This window comes from Pogona vitticeps, chromosome 1, assembly GCF_051106095.1.
Source record: "Pogona vitticeps strain Pit_001003342236 chromosome 1, PviZW2.1, whole genome shotgun sequence".
Classification (NCBI taxonomy): domain Eukaryota; kingdom Metazoa; phylum Chordata; class Lepidosauria; order Squamata; family Agamidae; genus Pogona; species Pogona vitticeps.
In genome coordinates, this window is record NC_135783.1 from 1,351,652 (window position 1) to 1,375,130 (window position 23,479).

Consider the following 23,479-nt stretch of genomic DNA (forward strand, 5'->3'; position numbering starts at 1 on the left):
TTTTCAATGCATTCCTATGGGAAATGGTGCTTCGACTTGCCAAAATTTTGACTTATGGCCACCATTCCAATACAGGTTAATTTCGTAAGTCAAGGTACTACTGTAAAATCTGTCACTGCCTCCATATCTTCCCCTTCTATTTGCCAGGAGGTGATGGGGCCAGTGGCCATGATCTCAGTTTTTTTTATGTTGAGCTTCAGACCGTTTTTTGCACTCTCCTCTTTCACCTCATTTAATTCTTCCTCCCTTTCTGCCATCAGAGTGGTATCATCTGCATATCGGAGGTTGTTGATATTTCTTCCGGCAATCTTAATTCCATCTTGGGATTCCTCCAGTCCAGCCTTCCGCATGATGTAGTCTGCATATAGGTTAAATAAGCCGGGGAACAATATACAGCCTTGTCGTATTCCTTTCCCAATTTTGAACCAATCAGTTGTTCCATATCCAGTTCTAACTGTTGCTTCCTGTCCCACATATAGATTTCCCAGGAGGTAGATAAGGTGGTCAGGCACTCCCATGTCTTTAAGAACTTGCCATAGTTTGCTGTGGTCCACACAGTTAAAGGCTTTTGCTTAGTCAATGAAGCAGAAGTAGATGTTTTTCTGGAACTTTTTTCTGGCTCTCTCCATAATCCAGCGCATGTTAGCAATTTGGTCTCTAGCTCCTCTGTCCCTTCGAAATCCAGCTTGCACTTCTGGGAGTTCTCGGTCCACATACTGTTGAAGCCTACCTTGGAGGATTTTGAGCATAACCTTGCTAGCGTGTGAAATGAGTGCAACGTACAGTAGTTGGAGCATTCTTTGGCACTGCCCTTCTTTGAGACTGGGATGTAGACTGATCTTTTCCAATCCTCTGGTAACTGCTGAGTTTTCCAAACTTGCTGGTATATTGAGTGTAGCATCTGAACAGCATCATCTTTCAAGATTTTAAATAGTTCAACTGGAATGCCATCACCTCCACTGGCCTTGTTGTTAGCCAGGCTTTCTAAGGCCCACTTGACTTCACTGTCCAGGATGTCTGGCTCCAGGTCAGCAACTACATTGTCTGGGTTGTACAGGATATCCAGATCTTTCTGATATAATTCCTCTGCATATTCTTGCCGCCTCTTCTTGATGTCTTCTGCTTCTGTAAGGTCCCTCCCACTTTTGTCGTTTATTATATCCATCTCTGAACCACCGATTCGGACAGTCAATCCCCTGTAATCCATGCACACAATATGACAAGAGATGCTGCTGTGCGGTCGGCATTCAGAGACTGAGAGAGGAATCAGGAAATCTCTCCATCGCCTCTCACCTCTGCACCGGGAACTCAAAGCCGCTCTCTTGCTCTCTCGCTCAGCTCCAAGCTGGAGCCTAGACAGAGCACCGAAGACAGAACGGCCTTCGTCCTACGGCAGGAAGACAACTTCGGTCTCTCCGTCAGCGGGCTCACCTTCTCTAGAGCAGCCGCCCTCTGGTTCTTGGACATGTTCGAGTCAAGGCAGGCGGCTTTCAAGCATCGAGGAAGGCCAGAGACCTGCAAAAGAAGCACCGAGCGTGTCCTGCTCGAGGGCGAGAGAGGGACACAGCGCCCTTCAGAGACAGACATTCCCTCAACCAGCCTCAACGGAGACCTGTGCCTTGGCCCCACCAGTGGCCCTGGAGGGAGAAGACGACGTGCAGGTTTTCATCTTCTGCCTTCTGCTAGCATCCTCCGTCGGCACCAGGAACACACTAAAGAGCCCAAGCTCACGGAGCAGCCTCGAGTCTCTGCACTGCTTTCCCAGGGAGTGCGGGTGGAAAACAAAAGGAGATCCATCGCCTGCTGTCTCTGCTGCTCGTCTGTGGATGTGCCAGAGTCTCCATCAGGGCTGCACCTCAAGGAGGGGCTCCTGGTGCCTATTCAGTCCCTGCTGGAGACGACCCCTTCCCCTGCCTGCACACTGGGTGAGCTTCCCTTGCAGGGGGCGACAAAAATGACACCAAAGATTGGACCAAATCCATATCGTATTATTATTATTATTATTATTATTATTATTATTATTATTATTATTATTATTATTATTATTATTATTATTATTATTATTATTATTATTATTATTATTTATTATTATTATTATTAATTACTTGATTACTTTCCCACAGTAATCATACATTATCCACTGATGTATTTCAATAAAAACCTTTCTTGTGATCTATGTTTATGAAGATGCAGATCTGTGTGGCTTTGGGGGGGGGGGTCTCTCTTTTCTGGAGCATGTACAGAGTGCAAACCTCAGAGTCCACTGGAGTCCAGAGGTTCAGAACCGGCAGGTCTCGAGTCAAGGCTCCTTGGCTGTGGCCACCCTTGCAACACTCGTGTTTTCCATCGCGGTGGGTCAGGCGGAAGGAGACCCCGGGTCTTGCTCGGACTCTTCAGACGCACCCCGGGGGGGAGTGAGAGAAAGGCCGGGAGTCTCCACATGGGACTGATTTCCACTGATTCCAGAAATGGACCTGATGCTTTAAATCAACCACCAAATAAGGCATCAACACAATAAAAATAAAACCGTAATTTAAAAAGAAATGAAAAACAAAGGGAACTCACAGGGAAATAATCATCTTCATGAAAGGAACGAGAAGACAAAATGTTTCTTCATCATAGCAAATCCATGGCCAAGTTAAAAATATATATATTTCTTTGATTTCCATCGGTCCTGACCCCCAGAACTGGCATGGAAACCAAAGGAGTTTATTTTTGGGGGGGGGGCTCAGAAGGAACCTGCTGGAGGTAACTCCGCCCATTCCATTGTCCCTCCCCCCTTCCCCCCCGCCCAGGAGCTGTCCAGACCAGAGGGAGGGGGAGAGGGGGGCGTGCCCTGGGTCAGCCCAGGGGTCAGGGCTGGAGGGGGTCGCCCTCCCCTTGGAAACCTCAGGGCGCAGCCTGGATCCGTCCCAGAGCCGGAGAGGTATTTCCAGCAAGCCCCCCCCGCATGGCGGTGCCTCCTCCCCCCCCAGGGGAGTCTGTCCATCTCATGCCCACCTTCCTGTTTTCCTGAGCTTTAATACAACCCCACTGACTGGTCAGTCTGATTGCAATTCAGGAGGAGGGCCAATGTTTGAAGGCCGCGGGATATAGACCATCAGGAGCCACCTAGAGTGGTCGTCTGGCCAGAGAGGTGTGGTAAAAATACAATCAATCAATCAATCAATCAATCAATCAATCAACCAATCAATCAATCAATCAATCAATCAATCAATCAATCGGAGTTCGTCTCTCGTCATGTCTGTGGCGGCTGAACTCAGTTCCAGTGGACAATCTCCTCCGTGGCTAAGCCCATCATCTGGTTGAAGTCAAACCGGGTGTGTTTCCCTCCAGAAACGCCGGTCTCTGCCCTAAACCGGAGGGCCCCACCCAACCCCACGGGCCCCACTGCCAGCGAGCGTTGCACGGGGCCGAAGCGGAGAGCATTCCCGGAAGCAAGAGGGAAGCCCAGTTTCCTGGCATGGGGAAGGCCTTCCGCACCCTGCAGGAGGCAAGGCGGCACGGCGTTTGGGGCACGGCGGCCTTGCACAAGGCTGGCAACCATTCCTTCCGGGGTCCACAGTTCCCAGGATCTCCCAGGTGCAACTCTAGATGTCGGAATTAGGATTTTAAAAAAAATTAACAAGGTTCCCAAAAGTTAGGGGAAATCTCCACTAAATATTCCATATTTTCCTTTGAAAAAACAACAACTGCTCCTTTTCTTTCAGGAAACAAGAGGGAACGTTTTATCTAGGAAGGGGTAGGGAGTCTGTGGCCCTTCAGATCTTGTGGGACTACAAACTCCATCAGCCAAATTAAAGGGAGGATGAGGGATGAAGTGGAACAACACCTCAAAAGCTACGTATACTTCTCGTCCCTCTTTAGGAAAAAAAATATGGCTTTTTTTTAAAAAAAGAGAGAGCGAGTGGGAAGAGAAAGGAGTACATGAAGCAATCTCAGGACATAACCATGATCGGACATCATCATCATCATCATAAGCCCCTCCTCCAAAATAAAAACATGTCATTGAAAACAGGCTTTTAAAAGCATGCAAGTCTCTCCAGATACTTTAATGATCGTCTTGTATAGAATGAATACGCCGTAAAATCAGGAGGCGAGGCTGCTAGGGGGATTATGGGATCTGTATTTCTCTCCCGCCCCCACCCCCCAATCAGCTTAAGATGCTTAGAGACCTGCTGCTTTGATTCGATTTTTATGAAGTCAAGTTTGCCCAACTTTTTCCTTTGGCAGTGGGGGGGGTGGGGTGGAAGGTGTGATTGAAGAATGTACCCCAAAAGAACCCACCTCTATCTTCCTGCATCAACGGTTGTGAACAACCCCGTTTCCTGCTTCAGAGAGAGGCCAGCCGGAAGCTGCTCAGAAGCCAGAGAGGGAGCCTATGGCAAAGAAGGGGTTCTCTCTCTCTCTCTCTCTCTCTCTCTCAATCTCTCTCTCTCTCCCCCCAATGGTTTATTCCCCAGGATCCTGGCCCTTCTCCACCTCTCTCAAGTCCGGGTTCTGCTTTATTTTCCCCTCCACTCAAACGGCAAGCTAACTGAAACACAGGCGGGATTGGAAGGGAGCAAGCAAGCTCAGGAAATGGTCAGGGCGGCTTTTCTCGACAAGATAAAATCTACAACGCGCGACCACGCACATCACGTCCTTTCCTGAACGGGGAGACAAAACTGCTACCCACGCTCTGCTACCACCTCTCTGGTCGTCTTGGAACTGACCGCAAGGAAGCCTCTTCCGACCAAAATCCACACCGTTTTGCTAAGACAGGCGTGCGGGTCGCCACTTACCAGCCACCCATAGGCACTGCCTATGTGGCAGAAACAGAGAGAGAGAGAGAGAGAGAGAGAGAGAGAAGAGTGTTCCACTCACTCTCTGAATATTAGTGGGGCTCTCTGGTCGATGGAGCCGGAGGGGTCCATCGTCACCCCTATGAAATGAAAGGGCGGTAGATTTCAGACCGAGGAGAGATAAACCCTGTGTAACAACCTCTGTGTGAAACGTGCAGCCAGAAAATCAAGGTACCAGGATGGAGTTCGCTGGGTCTTTGCTGTTCTCTTGCATTCCGAAAAAAAGCACTTTTGGCCAAGTTGGCCAAAGAGGTTGAGGGCGGCTCCCCCCTTGACTATTGAGCCTGGATCATTTCCCCCCGAAAAAGCCTCCAGATATTCAGGGCAGAACATCTGGCATCACAAGGTGCTGAAAACAGACCGTGTTGCCCACCATGTCCCGGCCCCCATCAGAGCTTCCTCCGGACCACGGCCAGAGGCAGCCAACTGGGCCGGAGGGTCTCTGGGTCAAGCCCGGCCAAAGAGCGGCTTCTCCTCCCTGTTCTGTTCCCTGCTGGCCCCTCAGATCAGTCGCCTGGATGGCTGGAGAAGGAGGCAAGGCAGCTGTTGGGTCAGCAAGGACCTCCACTCACTCAAGGGGTATGTTTTGGGTTCCAATCCTGCAGGGAAGTTCAAGCTGCTGGACCAGGACAGGGACCACCGGGAGCCCGTGCAGTATTTCAACAGCGTGGAGGAGGTGGCCAGCATCTTCCCGGACCGGGTCTTCGTCATGGAGGCCATCACCTTCAGTGTCAAGGTAAGCGGGGTTGCAGCAGGGGGGCGCCGGACGCTCAAGGGGGGGAAAGGAAACCACCCCCATTCTCCCCCTTCAAGAGGGAGAGGGTCATTGCACGGGCCAGGTTCGAATACCGACTTTTATACTCCTTGGTTAAATCCATTACGCCTGTTTCCAAGCAGGCCCTGGGCTCCTTAGCTGAGGACAAGGGGGGGGAGTCGTGTTGCACTGGTGCCGTGCTGGTGCCTGAGGAAGCCAAGATGCAGGAGGGGGGCTGGCGAGAGTGCTACAGGCAGGATGCCGTTGGGGCCACAGGGCTTCTTTAGAGCAGTGTAGGGAGTGGAGCACCAGCTTCTCAACTCCTGAGATGTCTTGCTGCGTGGCAGCTGAGGCACAAGGCGCTTGGAAAAAATGCCCCCAGGGATGCCTCTTCTCCAGCGCAAGGTGGGATACAGATGGGTATTTTTGGGCACACCTGCCTAGGGAATGCTGGGAGCCATTGTTCAAACACACCTGGCAGAGGGAGCTCAGCTTTAGCCCAGGGCTCCAGTGCGCCCGCGCATCGGCTCCTGGCCCATTTCAGCCCACCTCCCAGGTGACCTTGGGATTCCAAGGACGGGGGAAGGTGTTCGTCCCAGCACAGGATGACGGTGACGGGTCTTCCTTCTGCCCCCCCCCCCCCGCTGTCTCTTCCAGGTGAGAGAGGAGTGCCGCCTCCTGGTCGCCCCACCAGTGCCGCCGCGGGGGGGCCACACCTCGGCCACCTCCAGTCCGCCGGTGCCGGTGCGCTTCCCTAGGCTCCAGGCCACGTCCTCCCCCAGCGCCAGCCTCTCCTTCTACTCGTCTGGAATCCATGATGTGTGAGTGACCCAAAGGAGGGAGGGAAGGAAGGAAGGAAGGAGGGTCCCGAAGGGCTTTCTGCGCAGCTCAGCTGGTGTGTGTGTGTGTGTGTGTGTCAGAAGAAGCTTGCTTGCATTCGGGGCCGCTCTGGGCCCCACGGCGCAGCCCCGCCTGAGGCCCTAGGTAGCCACTGGAGACCCAGGGACGGATGCACTGCCAAGGCACCACCTATTAGGGTGACTGTGGAGCTGTCCAGCAGTTCCTTGACATGTTTAAAAATGCAATCAAGTGGGCAAACTCTTTCCCACCGTTGCTCTTGCGTTAAGAAGAGTCTCTCTCTTCCAGATCTCAGAAAACCAGGTGGGAAGCACCTTCTCTGGGAGGGGGAAGCCAGGAGCAGAGGTGCAGAAGGCTGGGAGAGAGGTGACGGATGGTTAAGGAGGGAAGGAGACGGGGGGGGCTGTCCTAGCTAGTGGAGAATCCTTCTCGGCCCCCCAGCTGCAAATCCCGTGGAGTTGGCAAAAGAGGCATTTGGAGGGCTGAGGGGGAAACGGGACACCCACACCCCAACACACCCCAGAAGAAGACAACAGGGCTGCCCAACCGGGACACCCAGCTCCCCCCCCCATGGCTCAACCCACCAGGGGCGTTTCCCACCCACCCCTCTCAGAATCCGCTGGAGGGGCTTCATAATCCCACCCCAGGGTGTCCCTTAGAGAAAAGGGCCTCTTGCCACTGAGGCTGTTCCACGAGAGGAGGAATCGCGCCCCCCCCCCGGGCCAGGTATGCTTCAGGCAGCAACTTCAAGAAACCACCAGGGATCCCTTGACAGAACCAGGCACGAGGATTTATTGTCAGAAATTCTCTTCTTACGGTGATGAAGGCGGAGTGGGCTCTGGACCCAGAAACAGCAGCTTTTTCGCCAGTGTTGCTGCTGCTGTTGGCTCTGAGACTCCCAGGGGGGGGGTCAGGCTTGGGTTGGGAGGCAGAGAACCCCCCCACCCCACCCTTGCTTCCCTTTTTGGATATGGGGAAGCCAACCTTCAGCCGGGCGAGGGGGAGGGGGCCTGGGAGAGATAGTGGCCGAGGGGTTAAGGCACTATAAGGGTCAAGACCCGTCGCCCTCAGGCTGGAGAAACGCCGGCGAGTTTTCCCTCTTCCTCTCCGCCGACGGACGGTTGGTGGAGGTTCAGATAAGTTCACTTATGGAATTTCTTGCTGGAGTCCTTGGCGTGGTCAAGCAGCAGCGGGCACGACGTGAACTGGCTTCCGTAAGCACTCTCGTACTTCCTCATGCGGTCCTCCTTCTCTGGGGCTATTTGGTCGCTATCCTTCCACCTCCCTCGCCCACACCGGCCTTTTGAGTTTACCTATTTTCTCAGGGCCTTTTTTTATGGATATTTTTAGGTGGAGGTTTCCAGATTTTGCATCACAACTTGGCCTGGGAGGGAGGCTTTGCCAAAGACGGGTCCCGGCAGAGACACGAGTCCCAAAAAATAAAGAGGCGTGGGGGGGCAGGTTGGAAAAATCAAGCAACGACAGGCGCGCGCCTGTTCATTAACAGTAGGATGGCGAAACGTCTAGCCAGGCACAGAGAGCAGAAACCTGAAAGCGAACACTGAGCAGGCGATGCCGGGTGGAGGGGAAGAGGGAAAAGAGGGGTCACGGATTCTCGGCCACCTTGCCTTCTCCTCTGCCCGGGGTCTTCTCGCCTCTTGCAAGACCTTGGTGGCCAATCCTCCCCCCCTTCTTCTTAACCCACGTTCTGGGTGGCTTTCCTGCTCTGTTCCGTGGCTGGCCCGGACACCCGATCCCATCGTCCTCCCCTCCTCGTTCCCTGAGGCGCCGTCCCGTCTGTTTCTCAGGTGGAGACCCTGCCTTTCCTCCCAGAAGCACCAGGGAGAATTCGGGACTCCTTCCCTCCCTTCCTTCCACAACAGGCTGCCCGGCCACCTTCAGCAGCGGCTGGTCCGACCTGCGGGCGTCTACCTTTCATTTTAATGACAGGCGCCCCGTTTCTCATGACTGGAATAAGGGCCGTTCTGACAGATGGTAGAGAACGGCGGAACGGACAGGGAGCCTCTCGGTTCTTCTTGAGACTTCAACTCATCATAGGCATCCTTCAGTCTCGAGAGACTATGGTAACGGGCTCTGTATGGAGGTCTTGGAACAGCGTCTAGTGTGGCTGAGAAGGCCAATTCGAGAGTGACAATCTCTTCCACATTGAAGACAAATACAATCTGTGCCCTGTCCAGCTCCCTGGTTTTGCTGCTTTTAGGATGGCCTCTTTGCCTCGGCCTGCTGTACAAGTGTCTCTTCAAATTGGGAGAGGCCATGACACACCGCCTACCTCCAGGCTGAACACTCAGACGTCAAGGTTTCCCATCTGTTGAGGTCCATTCCTAAGGCCTTCAGATCCCGCTTGCAGATGTCCTTGTAACGCAGCTGTGGTCTCCCTCGGGGGCTGCTTCCCTGCACTAATTCTCCATACAGGAGATTTTCTGGAATCTGACCATCAGTCATTCTCACGACGTGCCCAAGCCAGCGTAGACGGCGCTGTTTCAATAATGTATACATGCTGAAAATTCCAGCTCGTTCTAGGACTACTCTATTTGGAACTTTGTCCTGCCAGGTGATACCAAAAATGCATCGGAGGCAACACATATGGAAGGTGTTCAACTTCCTCTCCTGCCATGCACAAAGGGTCCAGGACTCACTGCAGTACAGGAGTGTGCTCAGGATACAGGCTCTATAGACCTGGATTTTGGTGTACGCCGTCAACTTCTTGTTAAGCCATACTCTCTTTGCGAGTCTAGAGAACATGGTAGCTGCTTTCCCAATGCGTTTATCCAGCTCGACATCTAGGGAGAGAGTGTCAGAGATTGTTGAGCCAAGGTACACAAATTCATGAACAACCTCCAATTCTTGTGTGGAGATGGTAATAGAGGGAGGTGAGTCCACACCCTGGCCCATGACTTGTGTTTTCTTCAGGCTGATGGTTAGTCCAAAGTCTTGGCAGGCCTTGCTAAAACGATTTATGAGCTGTTGGAGGTCTTCAGCAGAGTGGGCAACAATGGCTGCATCATCGGCAAAGAGGAAATCCCGCATGCATTTCAGTTGGACTTTGGTCTTCGCTCTCAATCTAGAGAGATTAAAGAGCTTTCCGTCTGATCTAGTCCGGAGATAGACGCCCTCGGTTGCAGCTCCAAAGGCATGCTTCAGCATGACAGCAAAGAAGATCCCAAACAGGGTCGGCGCAAGGACACAGCCTTGTTTTACTCCGCTTCGGATGTCAAAGGGATCTGATGTTGAGCCATCAAAAACTACAGTGCCCTTCATTTCCTCATGAAAGGACCTGATGATGTTAAGGAGTCAAGGTGGACATCCAATCTTGGGAAGTATTTTAAAGAGTCCGTCCCTGCTAACCAAATCAAAGGCCTTTGTGAGATCTATGAAGGCCACAAAGAGTGGCTGTTGTTGTTCCCTGCATTTCTCCTGCAACTGTGTGAGGGAGAATACCATGTCAGTGGTGGATCTATTAGCCCGAAATCCACACTGTGATTCTGGATAGACTCTGTCTGCAAGCACCTGGAGTCTCTTCAGCACAACACGGGCCAGCAGCTTCCCTACAACGCTGAGAAGAGAGAGACCACGGTAGTTATTGCAGTCGCCCCTGTCGCCTTTGTTCTTATACAATGTGACGATGTTTGCATCCTTCACGTCCTGCGGTACTCCACCTTCTCTCCAGCAAAGACAAAAGACTTCATACAGCTCAGTGGTGATGATCTCTTCAACTATTGGTCACTTAAGAGGGAGCCGGTCAGCGGGTCCCTTTTTGGCCCGGCCTTTCCGTCCTTCCATGCCTCCTGGCCTTGACATCGCTCTCCTCCTTTTTCACTTTACTTTGTGAGCCTTGGGTGTGTGTGTGTGTGTGTGTGTGCGCGCGCACATGCATGCATTTTATAACACCCACCTACCCCACTGCTGCTGCTCTACCCACTACAGCAGACTCCCTCCTCAAAGCAAGCTTAAATCAGAGACCCGGGTTCAAATGCTCCCCTCCACCATGACGTTCACTATGAAGCTAGGGGCCGATCCCTCACTCCCTCATGGCCTGCTGGCCAGCCTGCCCTACCTTGCAGGTCCGTGGTGAAGCGTGAATGAAGCCAAACCATGCCTCTCCTTCCCTGAACGACACCTGAGAAGCGCGTGCACCAGCGCTTGAGAGCCCTCTCCAAAAATCATGGAGCCCCGGGAGGTGCCACAGCAGGTTTCCACGCTTCCCCCTCCCTTCTTCCTGCCTGCCAAATTTGCAACCTAAATTTAGGCGGTCAGCATCGTCAGGCAAGGCGCTGGCGAGTTTTGTTTTGCTTTCTTTATCGAACACTGTTCCTCACCAAAATTCCCATCTGACCATCTTCCTTTCTTCCTTTCTTCCTGGACTACAACGCCCATCATCCTGTCCTCCTTCCTTTCCCTTTCCCAACGTCTCTCCTCCAGCTTCCCTCCCAACACAGGGGGACCCGCTCGCCAACCGTGCCAGCTCAGAAACACGTCTGTGCCAAGGGCTGCCAGCTCGAGGGCCCGGCCGGGCCGAGGAGGGAGAACGGGTGGCCCCCCTCACCGTGCCCAAAGGGCCAAGCCTAAGTTCGGCTTTCCTGACGAAGGACAGAAATGAACCCGTTTCCCCGGGACCTCTTTTGCAGCGCCCAGCGTCAAGGGCGAGGTTCCTGCCCCAAAGGGCAGACGTGCACGGGTGTGGAGAAGGCGCAGGGCGGCTGCCTCGACAGATCCCAACCTCTGGCACTGAAAACAGATCTTTCCCTTCTGGAGAGAAAGGGTGCGCCCTGAGCTGAATGAGGCTGGCGACTCCTGGCCACAAGTCAGCCCTCCCTGCCCCACATTGAAGGCCTGTGGGGTCTACAGTGGGGACGGGGGGAATCAGGAAGGTTGGGGGACCACATCCACAGGGCAAACGGACGTGGCAACGGGAACCGCCTCCTTCCCTAACAGAACAAACTGTTTTATCTGACCCCCTGACCACGAACCCACAGAGGGAGACCGGAAGGCAGAACTGGGGTAAAAGAAACAAAGCAGACACACACACATACACACACACCGGCGCATTACACACACAAGCTAAATCCTGGCTATGTTGCGTCTGGGACTACAAGTCCCCAAATCCCCCAAGCAGCACAGCCCTGGAAAGCTCTGAGTCCCGACAGGCCAGGCGGCCTCTGCCCATGCGCAGAGCGTTTTTTTTCTTCCCTTTCACCAGAAAGGCAACTCTACACCAGGGACTGGTTCTGGGAGGCAGCCTTCGAGAGCAAAGAGGCTGGGCTCCGGGGCAAAAAGGGGTCATCCGTACCACCCCTCCCAGCATGCACAGACACGGAACCACAAAACTAAGCAGGATGTCAGGGGACACGGCCGCCTGCACCAACTCAGGCCCCCTAGCCAGAGGATTGGGTCCATGGCGAGAACAAGCAGGAAACCCTATAAAACAACATCAACAACCAAACCACTTCCTTCGGAAAAAAGGAGGCTGCAAATCCAGCCACACTGCCCTGCAAACAGGCCTTAGACAACCCCCCCTCCCCAATTCACAACACCAGTTGCCCCCCCGACTCTCCGGTTTCAACTGTTCCCCTGAACGCCCACCTTTCCCGAGGTTGGGGTGCCCGGCTTCTTGTCCACCTCCTCCTCTTCCTCCTCCTCTTCCTCCTCATCTTCCAGGATCTTGTCCAGGTACCCTATGGCTTCTTCTTCCTGCATGCATGCAAACCTGCCCCCCGCCCCTTCCCTCTCTGCCAACCTGCGCGCTGGGGAGCGAGTGTTCCTTAAAGCCTGGCGCAGGGCCTTTCCCCTCCGAGGACGGGAGCCATTTCTGGGCAGCGCTCGCTCGGGAAACCGGAAAAAAAGCCCAAGTTTTCCTACAGCTTTGCCAGACGGTGGGCACAAAAAGAACTAAACTCCGTCAGAAACGAGAAGAAGAGAGAGCAATCCAGGAACTGGGCTGCTTCTCGGACGTCTTCCAGTGTGCCACCTTGCTGTTCCTGCGTTTTTTAAAAGAAAAATATATATATATTCCCCTCCCGCTTCTCCAGTGCCCGCCTTGTCTTGGATCCGCCTTGCCCGCTTTGGGGCACGGTTAGGAGGCGCCAACCGAGGCAGGTGGCGCAGGAAGGCCTTTCCACCCGACAAGACGGGGCGAAAAAAGAAAGTTTTCTCTCCCAGCGAAAAGGGTATCCTCTCTCTCTCTCTCTTTCTCTGCCTTTGAGGAAGCGGCCGGTGACTGTTTCAAGGGGAGAGTGAAGGAGGAAGCAGCTGCCAGATGTACTAAGACTAAAACAAAACAACAACAACAACAAAACCAGAGAAAAAAAGGGCAGGAGAAAATCGCATTCACAAGCTCTGTTCCACTGGACAGCTGAAAATTGAAAAAAAGGAGAAGAAGAAGAAGGGGGAGGAGATCTTGATCCCATCCAGGAAGAAAAAAGGCACCACGTGGAGTTGGGAGGAACGCCCCGCCTGCAGCAGGAGGCACCAAACTGGTCTGAAAGGGAGCCGGCTCCCTCCCGCCCCAGATCCCAAGAGCCACGGCGAGGACCACCGTGCGCCTCCCCCGCAAGAAGGGCATCTCGGCACGACAAGTGAACGGCACGACAAGTGAACGGCGCACGAGCTACAGAGCACAGAGAAATTTAAGCCACCAAGACCACAAAGGTTTTGCATACGGGGCTCTCCCCTTTCCTCTCCAGCAATGAGATTATTCTGCCCAAATAATCGGAATTCACCAGGGCAGACTTAGACGCACTCACAGGTCTGCGCAGCAAATAAACAGGGAATGAAATTGCACCCCAGCAAACCCCGTTCAACCAGTTTCACAGCCAAGGCGATGCAAATATCACACCCAGTAAACAGAAAGGGGGGGGTTTCAGATCACCAGTCTGCTGTGACCGAGCTCACTGGGCGGCCGACGGCACCGTTGGACGCGAGCTCGGCCTACCTCAAAAGGCTGTGGTGAGAAAGTCGGGTGTTGTTGGAAAGAGTTCACTTGCTCTTAACTTGTTCTGCAGTCCTGGCAAACACAGGTTTTAAAAATTAATGTGTTTTATGTGCCCGATCGATGAGGAAGGGGTGAACCTGCTGGAGCAATGAGGCAGGATGAGGGCAGGAGGGAGAAAAGGAAGGAAGGATGGAAGGAAACATAACCAGTGGAATATTTTTAAGATAATAAGGACTAGAGCCTTGAAATCAAGGCAAAACAAGAGAAGGACCCAGCACAGAGATTGGCTTGATCAGACGAAATGAGAAGAGGTTTCTGAAGCTGTCTAAGACCCTTGTGTGATCCAGAGGGCATCTCAGCAAACCACACTTCCCACACTGGAAGGACAGAGTTAAAACCTACAGGGCAGGAAGTCCAAAGAGCAGCAGAGAAGGATTTAAGCAAATCCCTTTAGCTATGGGGCCTACGAATCCGCCGAGGTGGGGGATTTTTGTGTCCATGGCACTGGGGTGGGGGAACTAATTCTTTTAGGTTCTCTCCCTCCAGCCTTCAACAAGAAACCTCTATCTCTCTGCGCTCTCTCTCTCCCCCTCCAGCTTTGCCACCTGGCCTTCAAACGCCTTTCCTAGGAATGGGGTTATTCAGAAATCGAATTCACGCAGAAATGATGGGAGACCGGTTTCCCTGGCTGCCCCCTCCCCTTTCCAAAAGCAAGGTGATACCAGATTTTGACCGCCAGGTGGAGCAACCCACCCCATAGCATGCAATACCAGATGCACACAAGAATGTGCAAGTGAGTCATTCAACCAAGAAAGAAAGGAGGGGAGAAAAGTAACTTCTCTAGAAGACAACTCCTAAGATCTCCCGGCAAGTGTGGGGATTCTGGGAAGTATAGTCCAAAAACCTGGTTTCTCCCAGGGTATCCAAGGATGACCGGACTCTTTTTAATTCTCGCTTGAGTCATTTGCTCAAGAAACCTGGACGCTCTGAAATGCAGGATGCCCAGGAAACGGAGGCCAGAATCCTGCAGGGCATTTGCGCCATCATAAGGAGGGCCCGGCGTGCTCTAGTCCATGGGGTCACGAAGAGTCGGACATGACTAAACGACTAAACAACAACAACAACAAAGCGTCACTAGTGTAAATCTCAGGCGCAAAGGATCACAAATTGCAGAGCCGATGCTCCCATTCCGGGTCGCAATAGGATTCTGGGCATAAGCGGCGCATTTATGTACCAACGTTTGGGGACGAAACCCGGGAGAGGCGAGTTCAAGTCCCCATAGATGCATAATATTCATTGGCTGACTTCGAGCCCGTCATTCTCTCTCTCTCTCTCTCTCTCTCTCAATAAATAAATAAATAAATACATAAAAAAGATTCCAGGGAGTTTGGACACATAGAAAAAGAGCAACCAGTCTAATCCCAGCGATCCCAAGTGTTTTTTAAAAAATCCAATTTTGCTGGCACTTAATTCCCAAGCAGCTTAAAGTACAGTGGTGCCTCGCATAGCGATGTTAATTGGTTCCAAAAAAAAACATGGCTATGTGAAACCATCGCTATGCGAAACACCATTTCCCATAGGAATGCATTGGAAACCGGTTAATCCGTTCCAATTGGAACGGATTGCCGTCGTTAAGCGAAAAAACCCATAGGAAACATCGCTAAGCGAAACAATGTATCCTCCATTGGAATGTATTGAAGCTGACTCAATACATTTTAATGGCTTTGCGAAGTCAATTTTTGCAATTTTAAATGTGTCATACAAGGGTCAAAAATGGTTTTAAATGCTTGGATTAGCTTCTGCACCCTCTAAAACGGATGCAAAAGTTAATTTGGCTTTGATCTGACTTTTCATTAATTTATGGTGAATTTTTTCCCCCCAACTTTTGACAGCTGTCAAAATCTGACAGCTCCATTATTTCCTACGGGGGAAGAAAAAATTCACAAAAAATTAATGAAGACTCAGCAACTGTTCTAAATTCTTGGGTTCGTTAGAGGACCCCCTAAGTTGTGTGCAAACCTGATTTGGCTTTGATCTGAACTTTCGTTAATTTTTTGTAAATTGTTTTCTCCCCCATAGGAAAGCATGGAGCTGTCAGATTTTGACAGGTCCATTGGTTCCTATGGGCCAAAAAAAAAAATTCACAAAAAATTAAGGAAAAGTCAGATCAAAGCCAAATCAGGTTTGCACATGACTTAAGGGGTCCTCTAACGAATCCAAGCATTTAGAACCGTTTTTGACCCTTCTAAGACACTTTTCTAATTGGAAAAAAAAACATCGTTAAGTGAAGCAGGGGACCTAAAATCGCATTCGTTATGCGAAGCATGGTCCCAAACTTCGCTAAGCGAAAATCGCCCATAGGAAACATCGTTATGCGATGCATATTATTTTCTAAAAAAACACATCATTATGCGAATTCATCGCTAAACGAGGCAATCGTTAAGCGAGGCACCACTGTATATGCACAGCCTCGTTTATAGCAATATCCGTTGGCCACGTCACGTGTCTTAAGCTCTCATCTTATACAAGAGCCAAAGATCCCCGTCAAATAGACCAATTTGACCAACAAATTTAATTTCCCCGTAAATCGCCGGGATAACAAAATCCTAGAACAGCCTGTGTTCAAAAAGTCTGATTTCCTCTTGTGTGGCTTTAACACCATTATTGCAGTTTAGACATACAGTTTATACTTACAAATGAACTGCAATGCAAATGACAATAGTTTTAATGCATGTCCCTCATGCAAACACAGACCTTTTTATACAGGATAATTACAGCATTGGGTTTATTCTCAGAGGTGATGAAGGGGGAGGGGGAGAAACTACAGGTTTTACTTTTCTGAAAAGATTACAGGCAGCAAGCTGGAAAATACCTCTCTGCATGAGATTTTTGAGCCAACATGGGCAATTCCCTTTCGAGGGCTGAATTCGAGTCACAGACATTCCCGGAGATCATGTGCCGGGGGGGTGGGCGGGCAGGATTTTTACTTTTAAGCTCCTACGGCTGGTAACCAAACCCCTCAGGAAGCAGCTCAGCCTTTTAGAAAAGAGAAAATCCCTCAGAAAAGGTTGGAAGGGTTGGATTTGGCTTGAAGGCCTGATTTGACCCAGGGCGTCTGGTTACCCACCCCTGTTGCACAGAAACAGTGCCTGTTGGGGAGAAGGGAACAATGAACATATCTTTACGCTTAAACGTCTCCCCTGTTCCCGGTGACAGGCACAGCCACTGTTCATGTGCACGTCTCGTAAGTTAATGGCAACTTTCCCGCTCATATGCCTCTCCAGCAAGCATGTGGGGAATACTTTCCATGCACTGGCCAGTAGCACCCTACTCAGAGATCAGCCATATATAACACAGCAAGCAGCTTTCCTTTGTCCCGTTATGTGCCCTTCCCACACAGCCTGGTAAGTTGCGATTTTCTGCAACCTGCACCTTACAGGTTCGCTTTTTCAGAAATCAAACATTATTTTTAGTTGAACTTGGTTTGTTTTTGTAAATAAAATAACAAAAAGTAAAAACGAAAGGAGACAGCACCCCGGCTCAAATTCCAGCCACTTACCGCAGCACCCAGTCCGTCTGCAGGGGTGGGGGAAACGCTCTCCGATCCGTCCCTGTTGTCGCCGGTGCTGCCTCCATCTGGATTACGGGCACCGAGGTGGGGGGACATGGTGGGCGATTCGTCAATGTAAGGCATGGTCTCTGAGCCGCCGGGGTGAACTTTGGGCTCCTCGTTGCCCTCGGCATCATATTCCTCGGTGCCATAGTTGAAATCTGTCCAAAGAAAAATGGGGAAGCCCGGTCAGTGTGGGCTGCAAGCCCAAGTGAAGGCAGCAAATCCCCAGTGGGTTTTAGTCCGAATGCTGAAAGAGCAATCCGAGATGTCAGACTTGTTTTTTGCAGATAGAGTGCAGCAATGTGGACGGTTCTTTTTTTTGTTTTAAATTCAGATTGAACCCTGGAGCAGAGCCATCGCCTCCTGCAAAATCAACGTCGCCTGTTCAGAAGTCAATACAGATTCCTTCAACTTTGCCACCCTGAGCCCAAAGGCGAGAGCCAAACAGAAGCCCATTTTGGGTGACGGTTGGGCTGAAGAAGGGGCGAGTGAAGAACTTTGCATGCTTTACTTTCTGAAAGCCCTTCCCCAGGACTTCTGCCTGAGTGAGGAGGACCAGCTGCATCTCATCCTTTTCCCTGACCTGCTGGCTTTCTACAAGCAAGGAATGCCTTGTGTGTAATTTATAGGCACAAAACCACAGGTATAATTGCCAATGTTGCTGGACCGAGGACCCAGGACACTCAGATTAAAGTTATCACCGGGTCATCTTGAGCCACATTGGAAGCAGAAGAGAACCATCCCTCCCACACCTTGAACTTGTGGGAGGAAAGGTGGCATGGAAATCTAATAAATCAAGGACTCAGGAAGAGGCCTGCACACCCACACCCCGGAGGTGCACCGGCAGAGAGAGGCAAGCCCTGCGCATGTTTCGAGGCAGGGAGGTAACACGTGGGCACGCCTTTCCTTCTCCCCCTCCGGGGGCACCATTCCACCCACTCCTCTCCCTGCTGCAAACCCATCTCCCGTCACCCACTCTGCACCGACTCAAAGGCACGCATGTGTGCCTGCCGGCGCCTAACCCCTCCCCCGCCTCCCCCACCCCCATGGCTTGACACACTTCCCCACATTTCCCCCAATTAAGCACGCCTCCTTGAGTGCCACTTCAAATCCCTCAATTACGTGCGGCAGCTGGCTGGCTGGCTGGCTGCCCCCGATGTGCGCGTGGCAGAGCACCCTGGCGAACAGCGGGTACATTAGAGGAGGAGGAGGAGGAGGAAGAGGCGAGAGAGAGAGAGAGAGAGAGGAAGGGAGCTCGCAGGACGGGGTCACGGCTCTCTCTGAAAGACCCAGGTCCAAAACCCTCTGCTGAGGCCGCAGAGCTAAACAAGCCCCTTCATCATCCTCGGTTTGACTTGCCTACCTCGCAGGGCTGTTGTGAAGATTAAGTAGCAAGGATCAGACCTGTGGACACCGCGTGGAGCTCAGGTCACCTGGCTTTAAAATGCTTTTCCCGGGCCCAATTAGCCACCCTCTGGCCCCTGGACTATCGATGGGGCGGAGGGAAGGTGCTGGACTATATGAGAGGGTCTGGCCTTGCCCAAACCGAGGCAGGGCTCCGAAACGCCAGAATCAGCTCTTTTTTTCAAGTCTGGTGCCGTCTGCGCCGGGTCCCTTAGGGGCACGAGAGCAGCCGCCAAACTCTTCAGAGTGGGTCCTCTGGGCTCCTAATTTAAGATGAAACTGAGAATCCTAGGATGGGGGGTTTTTCAAAGATTCACCTAGAGGTCATCTAGTCCAGCCCCCCCTTAGCAGAGAGTTCCTCGGAGGAAAATACGGATTCCCTCAGTATTTAGGCTGGGGATATAGCCGGGGTTTTGGAGAGTGCTTTCCCTGCCTCCCGCCCCCCCCCCCGGGTTCAGCGGGCTAGACTACAGGACCTCTGGGGTCCCTCTTCCAACCGTCTATCTCTGAATTCCAAATTACTACCATCAAAAGGCCTGGATGCATCCCACAGCATGCATCTCAGCCATTCCTTGCCCCTCATTTATTGGATTATACTGTACAAGTTTCGGGCGCGAGGCTGGAATCTGTCTCAAAGGTGTTTTTGTGTGTCTCTCAACGTCAGAAAGCTCGCCTTGTTCTGGAATGAGGGCTTACGCCGCGCGACAGTGACGCCCATGCAAATATCGGACATAGGAAAGATGCAAAACTGTTGTTGGACGCTGCTTTCTTCATCTCTGTTCTGGGGAAGTAAGTGTCGGCCGTTTGCATTGCCAGTTCAGCTTTTCCCCACAAACGGAATAACAGATCCTCTTTGGAACCAGAGATAGGACATCTATGGGGTGAAGGTGCCAAAAAGACCAAATCTGCATTTCAGAAATGGCTCCCTGTTAAAATTTCCAAAGGAGGAACTGAGTTAGGTGCAGACCCATTGAGATCTGGGGTTGACGGATCTTGGGCCTCCAGAAGCTTCTAGACTACAACTCCCATTAGGCTTTCCCCCTGGCCATGCCGGGCGAGCCTGATGGGCATCCATATTATGGGTCCCTCTAGATCCAGTTGTGTTTCCATTTTACCAGGATTTTTTTTCCCTCTCAGACTTAGCCCTCCTAACAGGGTTGTCGTGATAAGCACCATGAGGACAGGAAGAGAGCCATATACAGCAGTGGTTCTTCACCGTTGTTACTCGGATGTTTTTGAACTGCAACTCCCAGAAACCCCAGCCAGCACAGTTGGCGGTGAAGGCTTCTGGGAGTTGCAGTCCAAAACTCCTGAGTAACCCAAGGTTAAGAACCAGTGATATACAGTACCTTGGTTCGCTCGCTAGAGGAAGAGACCAGGAAATCGCTATATATAAAATACAGAAGAATCTGCTTACTGGAAATACTTTTTCACTTCATAGTTGACGGTTCGGAGGACAGAGACCATTTCCACTTTTTTCCATTTTTGGCTCCCTGCTCCACTTTTCCTTTTCAATATCGTTTGTAGCCACCTCCAAAATATTATTCTTCTCAAGAAGAAGGGGAAGATTTTTTTAAAAAATAGGATGAACAAACACATAAATAGCTGTTGTTCTGACACAGCTCGGCCCGGACGGGAGTGCTTGCACCCGAGCCCAGCTAAATGTTTCAAATATGGCTTCCCTTTAAGGTTTCCAAGCCCTTGAGGCTGAGGGGTGTGTGTGTGTGGGGGGGAGGTCTGAAGGCAAAACGCACAGCCCAGCTCCCTCCTGACACCCTAAAAACCACCCACCACCCATCTCTCTCTCCCCCCCCTCTTTCCTTGCTAGCTTCCCCCCCCCCCCCCACGATCCCACGCACAGAGGCTCTCTGGCTGCCACTGGCTTGAGGCCTGTACCGTCGCCATGGCAACTGCCTCCTACTGCATCCCACTCCATGCAGCTTCTTGCAGCTGGAAGATGCGCGGGAGGGGGCAGCAAGCACCGATGGGCAGGAAAATGTCCCCCCCCCGCCTGCTTCCTCCCTTTTCCCCCCAGCTGGGCTTGGATGACATGTGTTGCTCGACCAGCATGGCTACAGCCGTGGGTTGCCACAGCGTGGAAAAGGGCTACCTCTGAGATGAAACGAGAAGAAATGGGGAAACAGGAACTAAAATGTCACAAACTTTGCAATACTTTTTCTTAATCGTTATTTGGATTTTTTTTTAAGTTTAACAAGAGGGACACATCTACCCGATGGTCACACCCTGTACAGACAGACACACCAGTGCAGCTAACTGGGACGGCTCTGAGCCTCCGCTCGGCCTAGCTTCCTGTTCAGAAAGGAAGGCTTCCAGCTCAGCCCTGGGGCAGGAACAGGAAGCTTGAAGGGAGCGAGGCCTAGCTGGGTCTGAAAGCCTTCCAGGCGAGGCCTTTCTGCCAGGTGAGCCTAAGTCAGGTTGAACTCCCAGAATGGGGAATTAGGGGATTTTTAAAAAAAATCCCCAAACCCCACCAGTACTTGTTATGGGACCAGGGTAGGACTAGATGATCTTTAGGATCCCTTCCGGCTCTGTGACTCTCTTTGTGTGCGAGACCCTGGAGAGTCAACCCTGATCAGAAGAGGAAATCCTATGGGAGAGGAACAAAGTGACCCAGAGGGCCACTCCCGCCTCCACGCAACAGCGCCTTCCTCTCTGTCCGTTTTTTGTGGGGGCTGTCGCCGTCAACCTGCTCCTCGGCTCAAGACTGCGAGGACGCTTCCCCGCGCCTCGTGCGTGCGCAACACATGTTCTTCTTCCTGGCTCCAGCTTGCTCCTGCCGAGAATACCAAGCATGTAGACAGAAGGCACTTCACAAGGCCCTCTCCCCTGCGGCCAGGGACATTTTTGGCTTAGATGACCAGGTTTCTTTCTCGGTCCACCTCATCTGCAACCACACACAACAACCTGGAGTAGGGCACCCGTGGGGCCCCCCCATTCCTTCCTTCCGTCCGTCCGTCCGTCCGTCCATCCGCGGTGCTGCATCTTATACAAAACACCTGCCAGCTTTCCCTTCTCTCTCCAGGGTCCACTTTGGGGGCGAAAAAACCCGCTCAACACAGCTTGATCGATCGCTCTAGAGAAAAGCAGGCTGCCAGAACGAGAGAAAGGCACCACTAAATAAAACCGGCAGCAGGAGGAACGCCAGCGAGGGACAGCTCCCTGGGCACGTGAACCCTTGTGTGAGGAGGAAATTCCCAGCGGCTCGGGGCCAAGGGACGACACCAAAGCAACGGGGCTGGCTGAAAGCAAGAGGCAGGTCGGCGGAAGGGAGGCCAACGGAGAAAGCTCCACGCGGACAAGCCATTGTGCCAGGGTGGAAACCGAGGGTGGAGGAGGACCGCTTTTCGAAAACTCCAAAGGGGACCCTCGGGGGTCATCTAGCCAACCCCCCTTGGGGCCATTATGACATGCAAGCACCCCATCCTTGGCTGAGAGCCATCTGGCCTCTGTTTAAACATTGAGTGGGCATTGATTGTGCTAAAGCTATCAGCGTTGTGCTATTTCTCACCCTCTAGTCTATAGTCTAGAGGGTGACAAAAATGGAAGGGACCTAACAGAAGCAGAAGACGTCAAGAAGAGGTGGCAAGAATACACAGAGGAATTATATCAGAAAGATGTGGATATCCCGGACAACCCAGACAATGTAGTTGCTGACCTTGAGCCAGACATCCTGGAGAGCGAAGTCAAGTGGGCCTTAGAAAGCCTGGCTAACAACAAGGCCAGTGGAGGTGATGGCATTCCAGTTGAACTATTTAAAATCTTGAAAGATGATGCTGTTAAGGTGCTACATTCAATATGCCAGCAAGTTTGGAAAACTCAACAGTGGCCAGAGGATTGGAAAAGATCAGTCTACATCCCAATCCCAAAGAAAGGCAGTGCCAAAGAATGCTCCAACTACCGTACAATTGCACTCATTTCGCACGCTAGCAAGGTTATGCTCAAAATCCTACAAGGTAGGCTTCAGCAGTATGTGGACCGAGAACTCCCAGAAGTACAAGCTGGATTCCGAAGAGGCAGAGGAACTCGAGACCAAATTGCTAACTTGCGCTGGATTATGGAGAAAGCCAGAGAGTTCCAGAAAAATATCTACTTCTGCTTCATTGACTATGCGAAAGCCTTTGACTGTGTGGACCACAGCAAACTATGGCAAGTTCTTAAAGAAATGGGAGTGCCTGACCACTTTATCTGTCTCCTGAGAAACCTATATGTGGGACAGGAAGCAACAGTTAGAACTGGTCATGGAACAACTGAGTGGTTCAAAATTGGGAAAGGAGTACGGCAAGGCTGTATATTGTCCCCCAGCTTGTTTAACTTATATGCAGAATACATCATGCGGAAGGCTGGACTGGAAGAAACCCAAGCCGGAATTAAGATTGCCGGAAGAAATATCAACAACCTCCGATACGCAGATGATACCACTCTGATGGCAGAAAGTGAGGAGGAATTAAAGAACCTTGTAATGAGAGTGAAAGAGGAGAGTGCAAAAAACGGTCTGAAACTCAACATCAAAAAAACTAAGATCATGGCCACTGGTCCCATCACCTCCTGGGAAATAGAAGGGGAAGATATGGAGGCAGTGTCAAATTTTATCTTCCTGGGCTCCATGATCACTGCAGATGGAGACAGCAGCCCTGAAATTAAAAGGCGCCTTCTTCTTGGGAGGAAAGCGATGACAAATCTTGACAGCATCTTGAAAAGCAGAGACATCACCTTGCCAACAAAAGTCCGAATAGTCAAAGCTATGGTTTTTCCTGTCGTGATGTATGGAAGTGAGAGCTGGACCATAAAGAAAGCTGACTGCCGAAGAATTGATGCCTTTGAATTGTGGTGCTGGAGGAGACTCTTGAGAATCCCCTGGACTGCAAGGAGAACAAACCTATCAGTTCTAAAGGAAATCAACCCTGAATGCTCACTTGAAGGACAGATTCTGAAGCTGAGGCTCCAGTACTTTGGCCATCTCATGAGAAGAAAAGAGTCCTTGGAAAAAACCTTGATGTTAGGAAGGTGTGATGGCAAGAGGAGAAGGGGACGAC

At 51.6% G+C, this 23,479-nt stretch overlaps 1 long non-coding RNA gene across 1 annotated transcript; it reads left to right on the top strand.

Moving 5' to 3' along the window:
- The first annotated feature begins 17,199 nt into the window (after positions 1–17,199).
- Positions 17,200–23,195, top strand: LOC144584671 (uncharacterized). Its single transcript, XR_013539073.1, has 2 exons — positions 17,200–17,905; positions 21,469–23,195. It is a non-coding gene; the product is annotated as an uncharacterized LOC144584671 (long non-coding RNA).
- Positions 23,196–23,479: the final 284 nt, after the last annotated feature.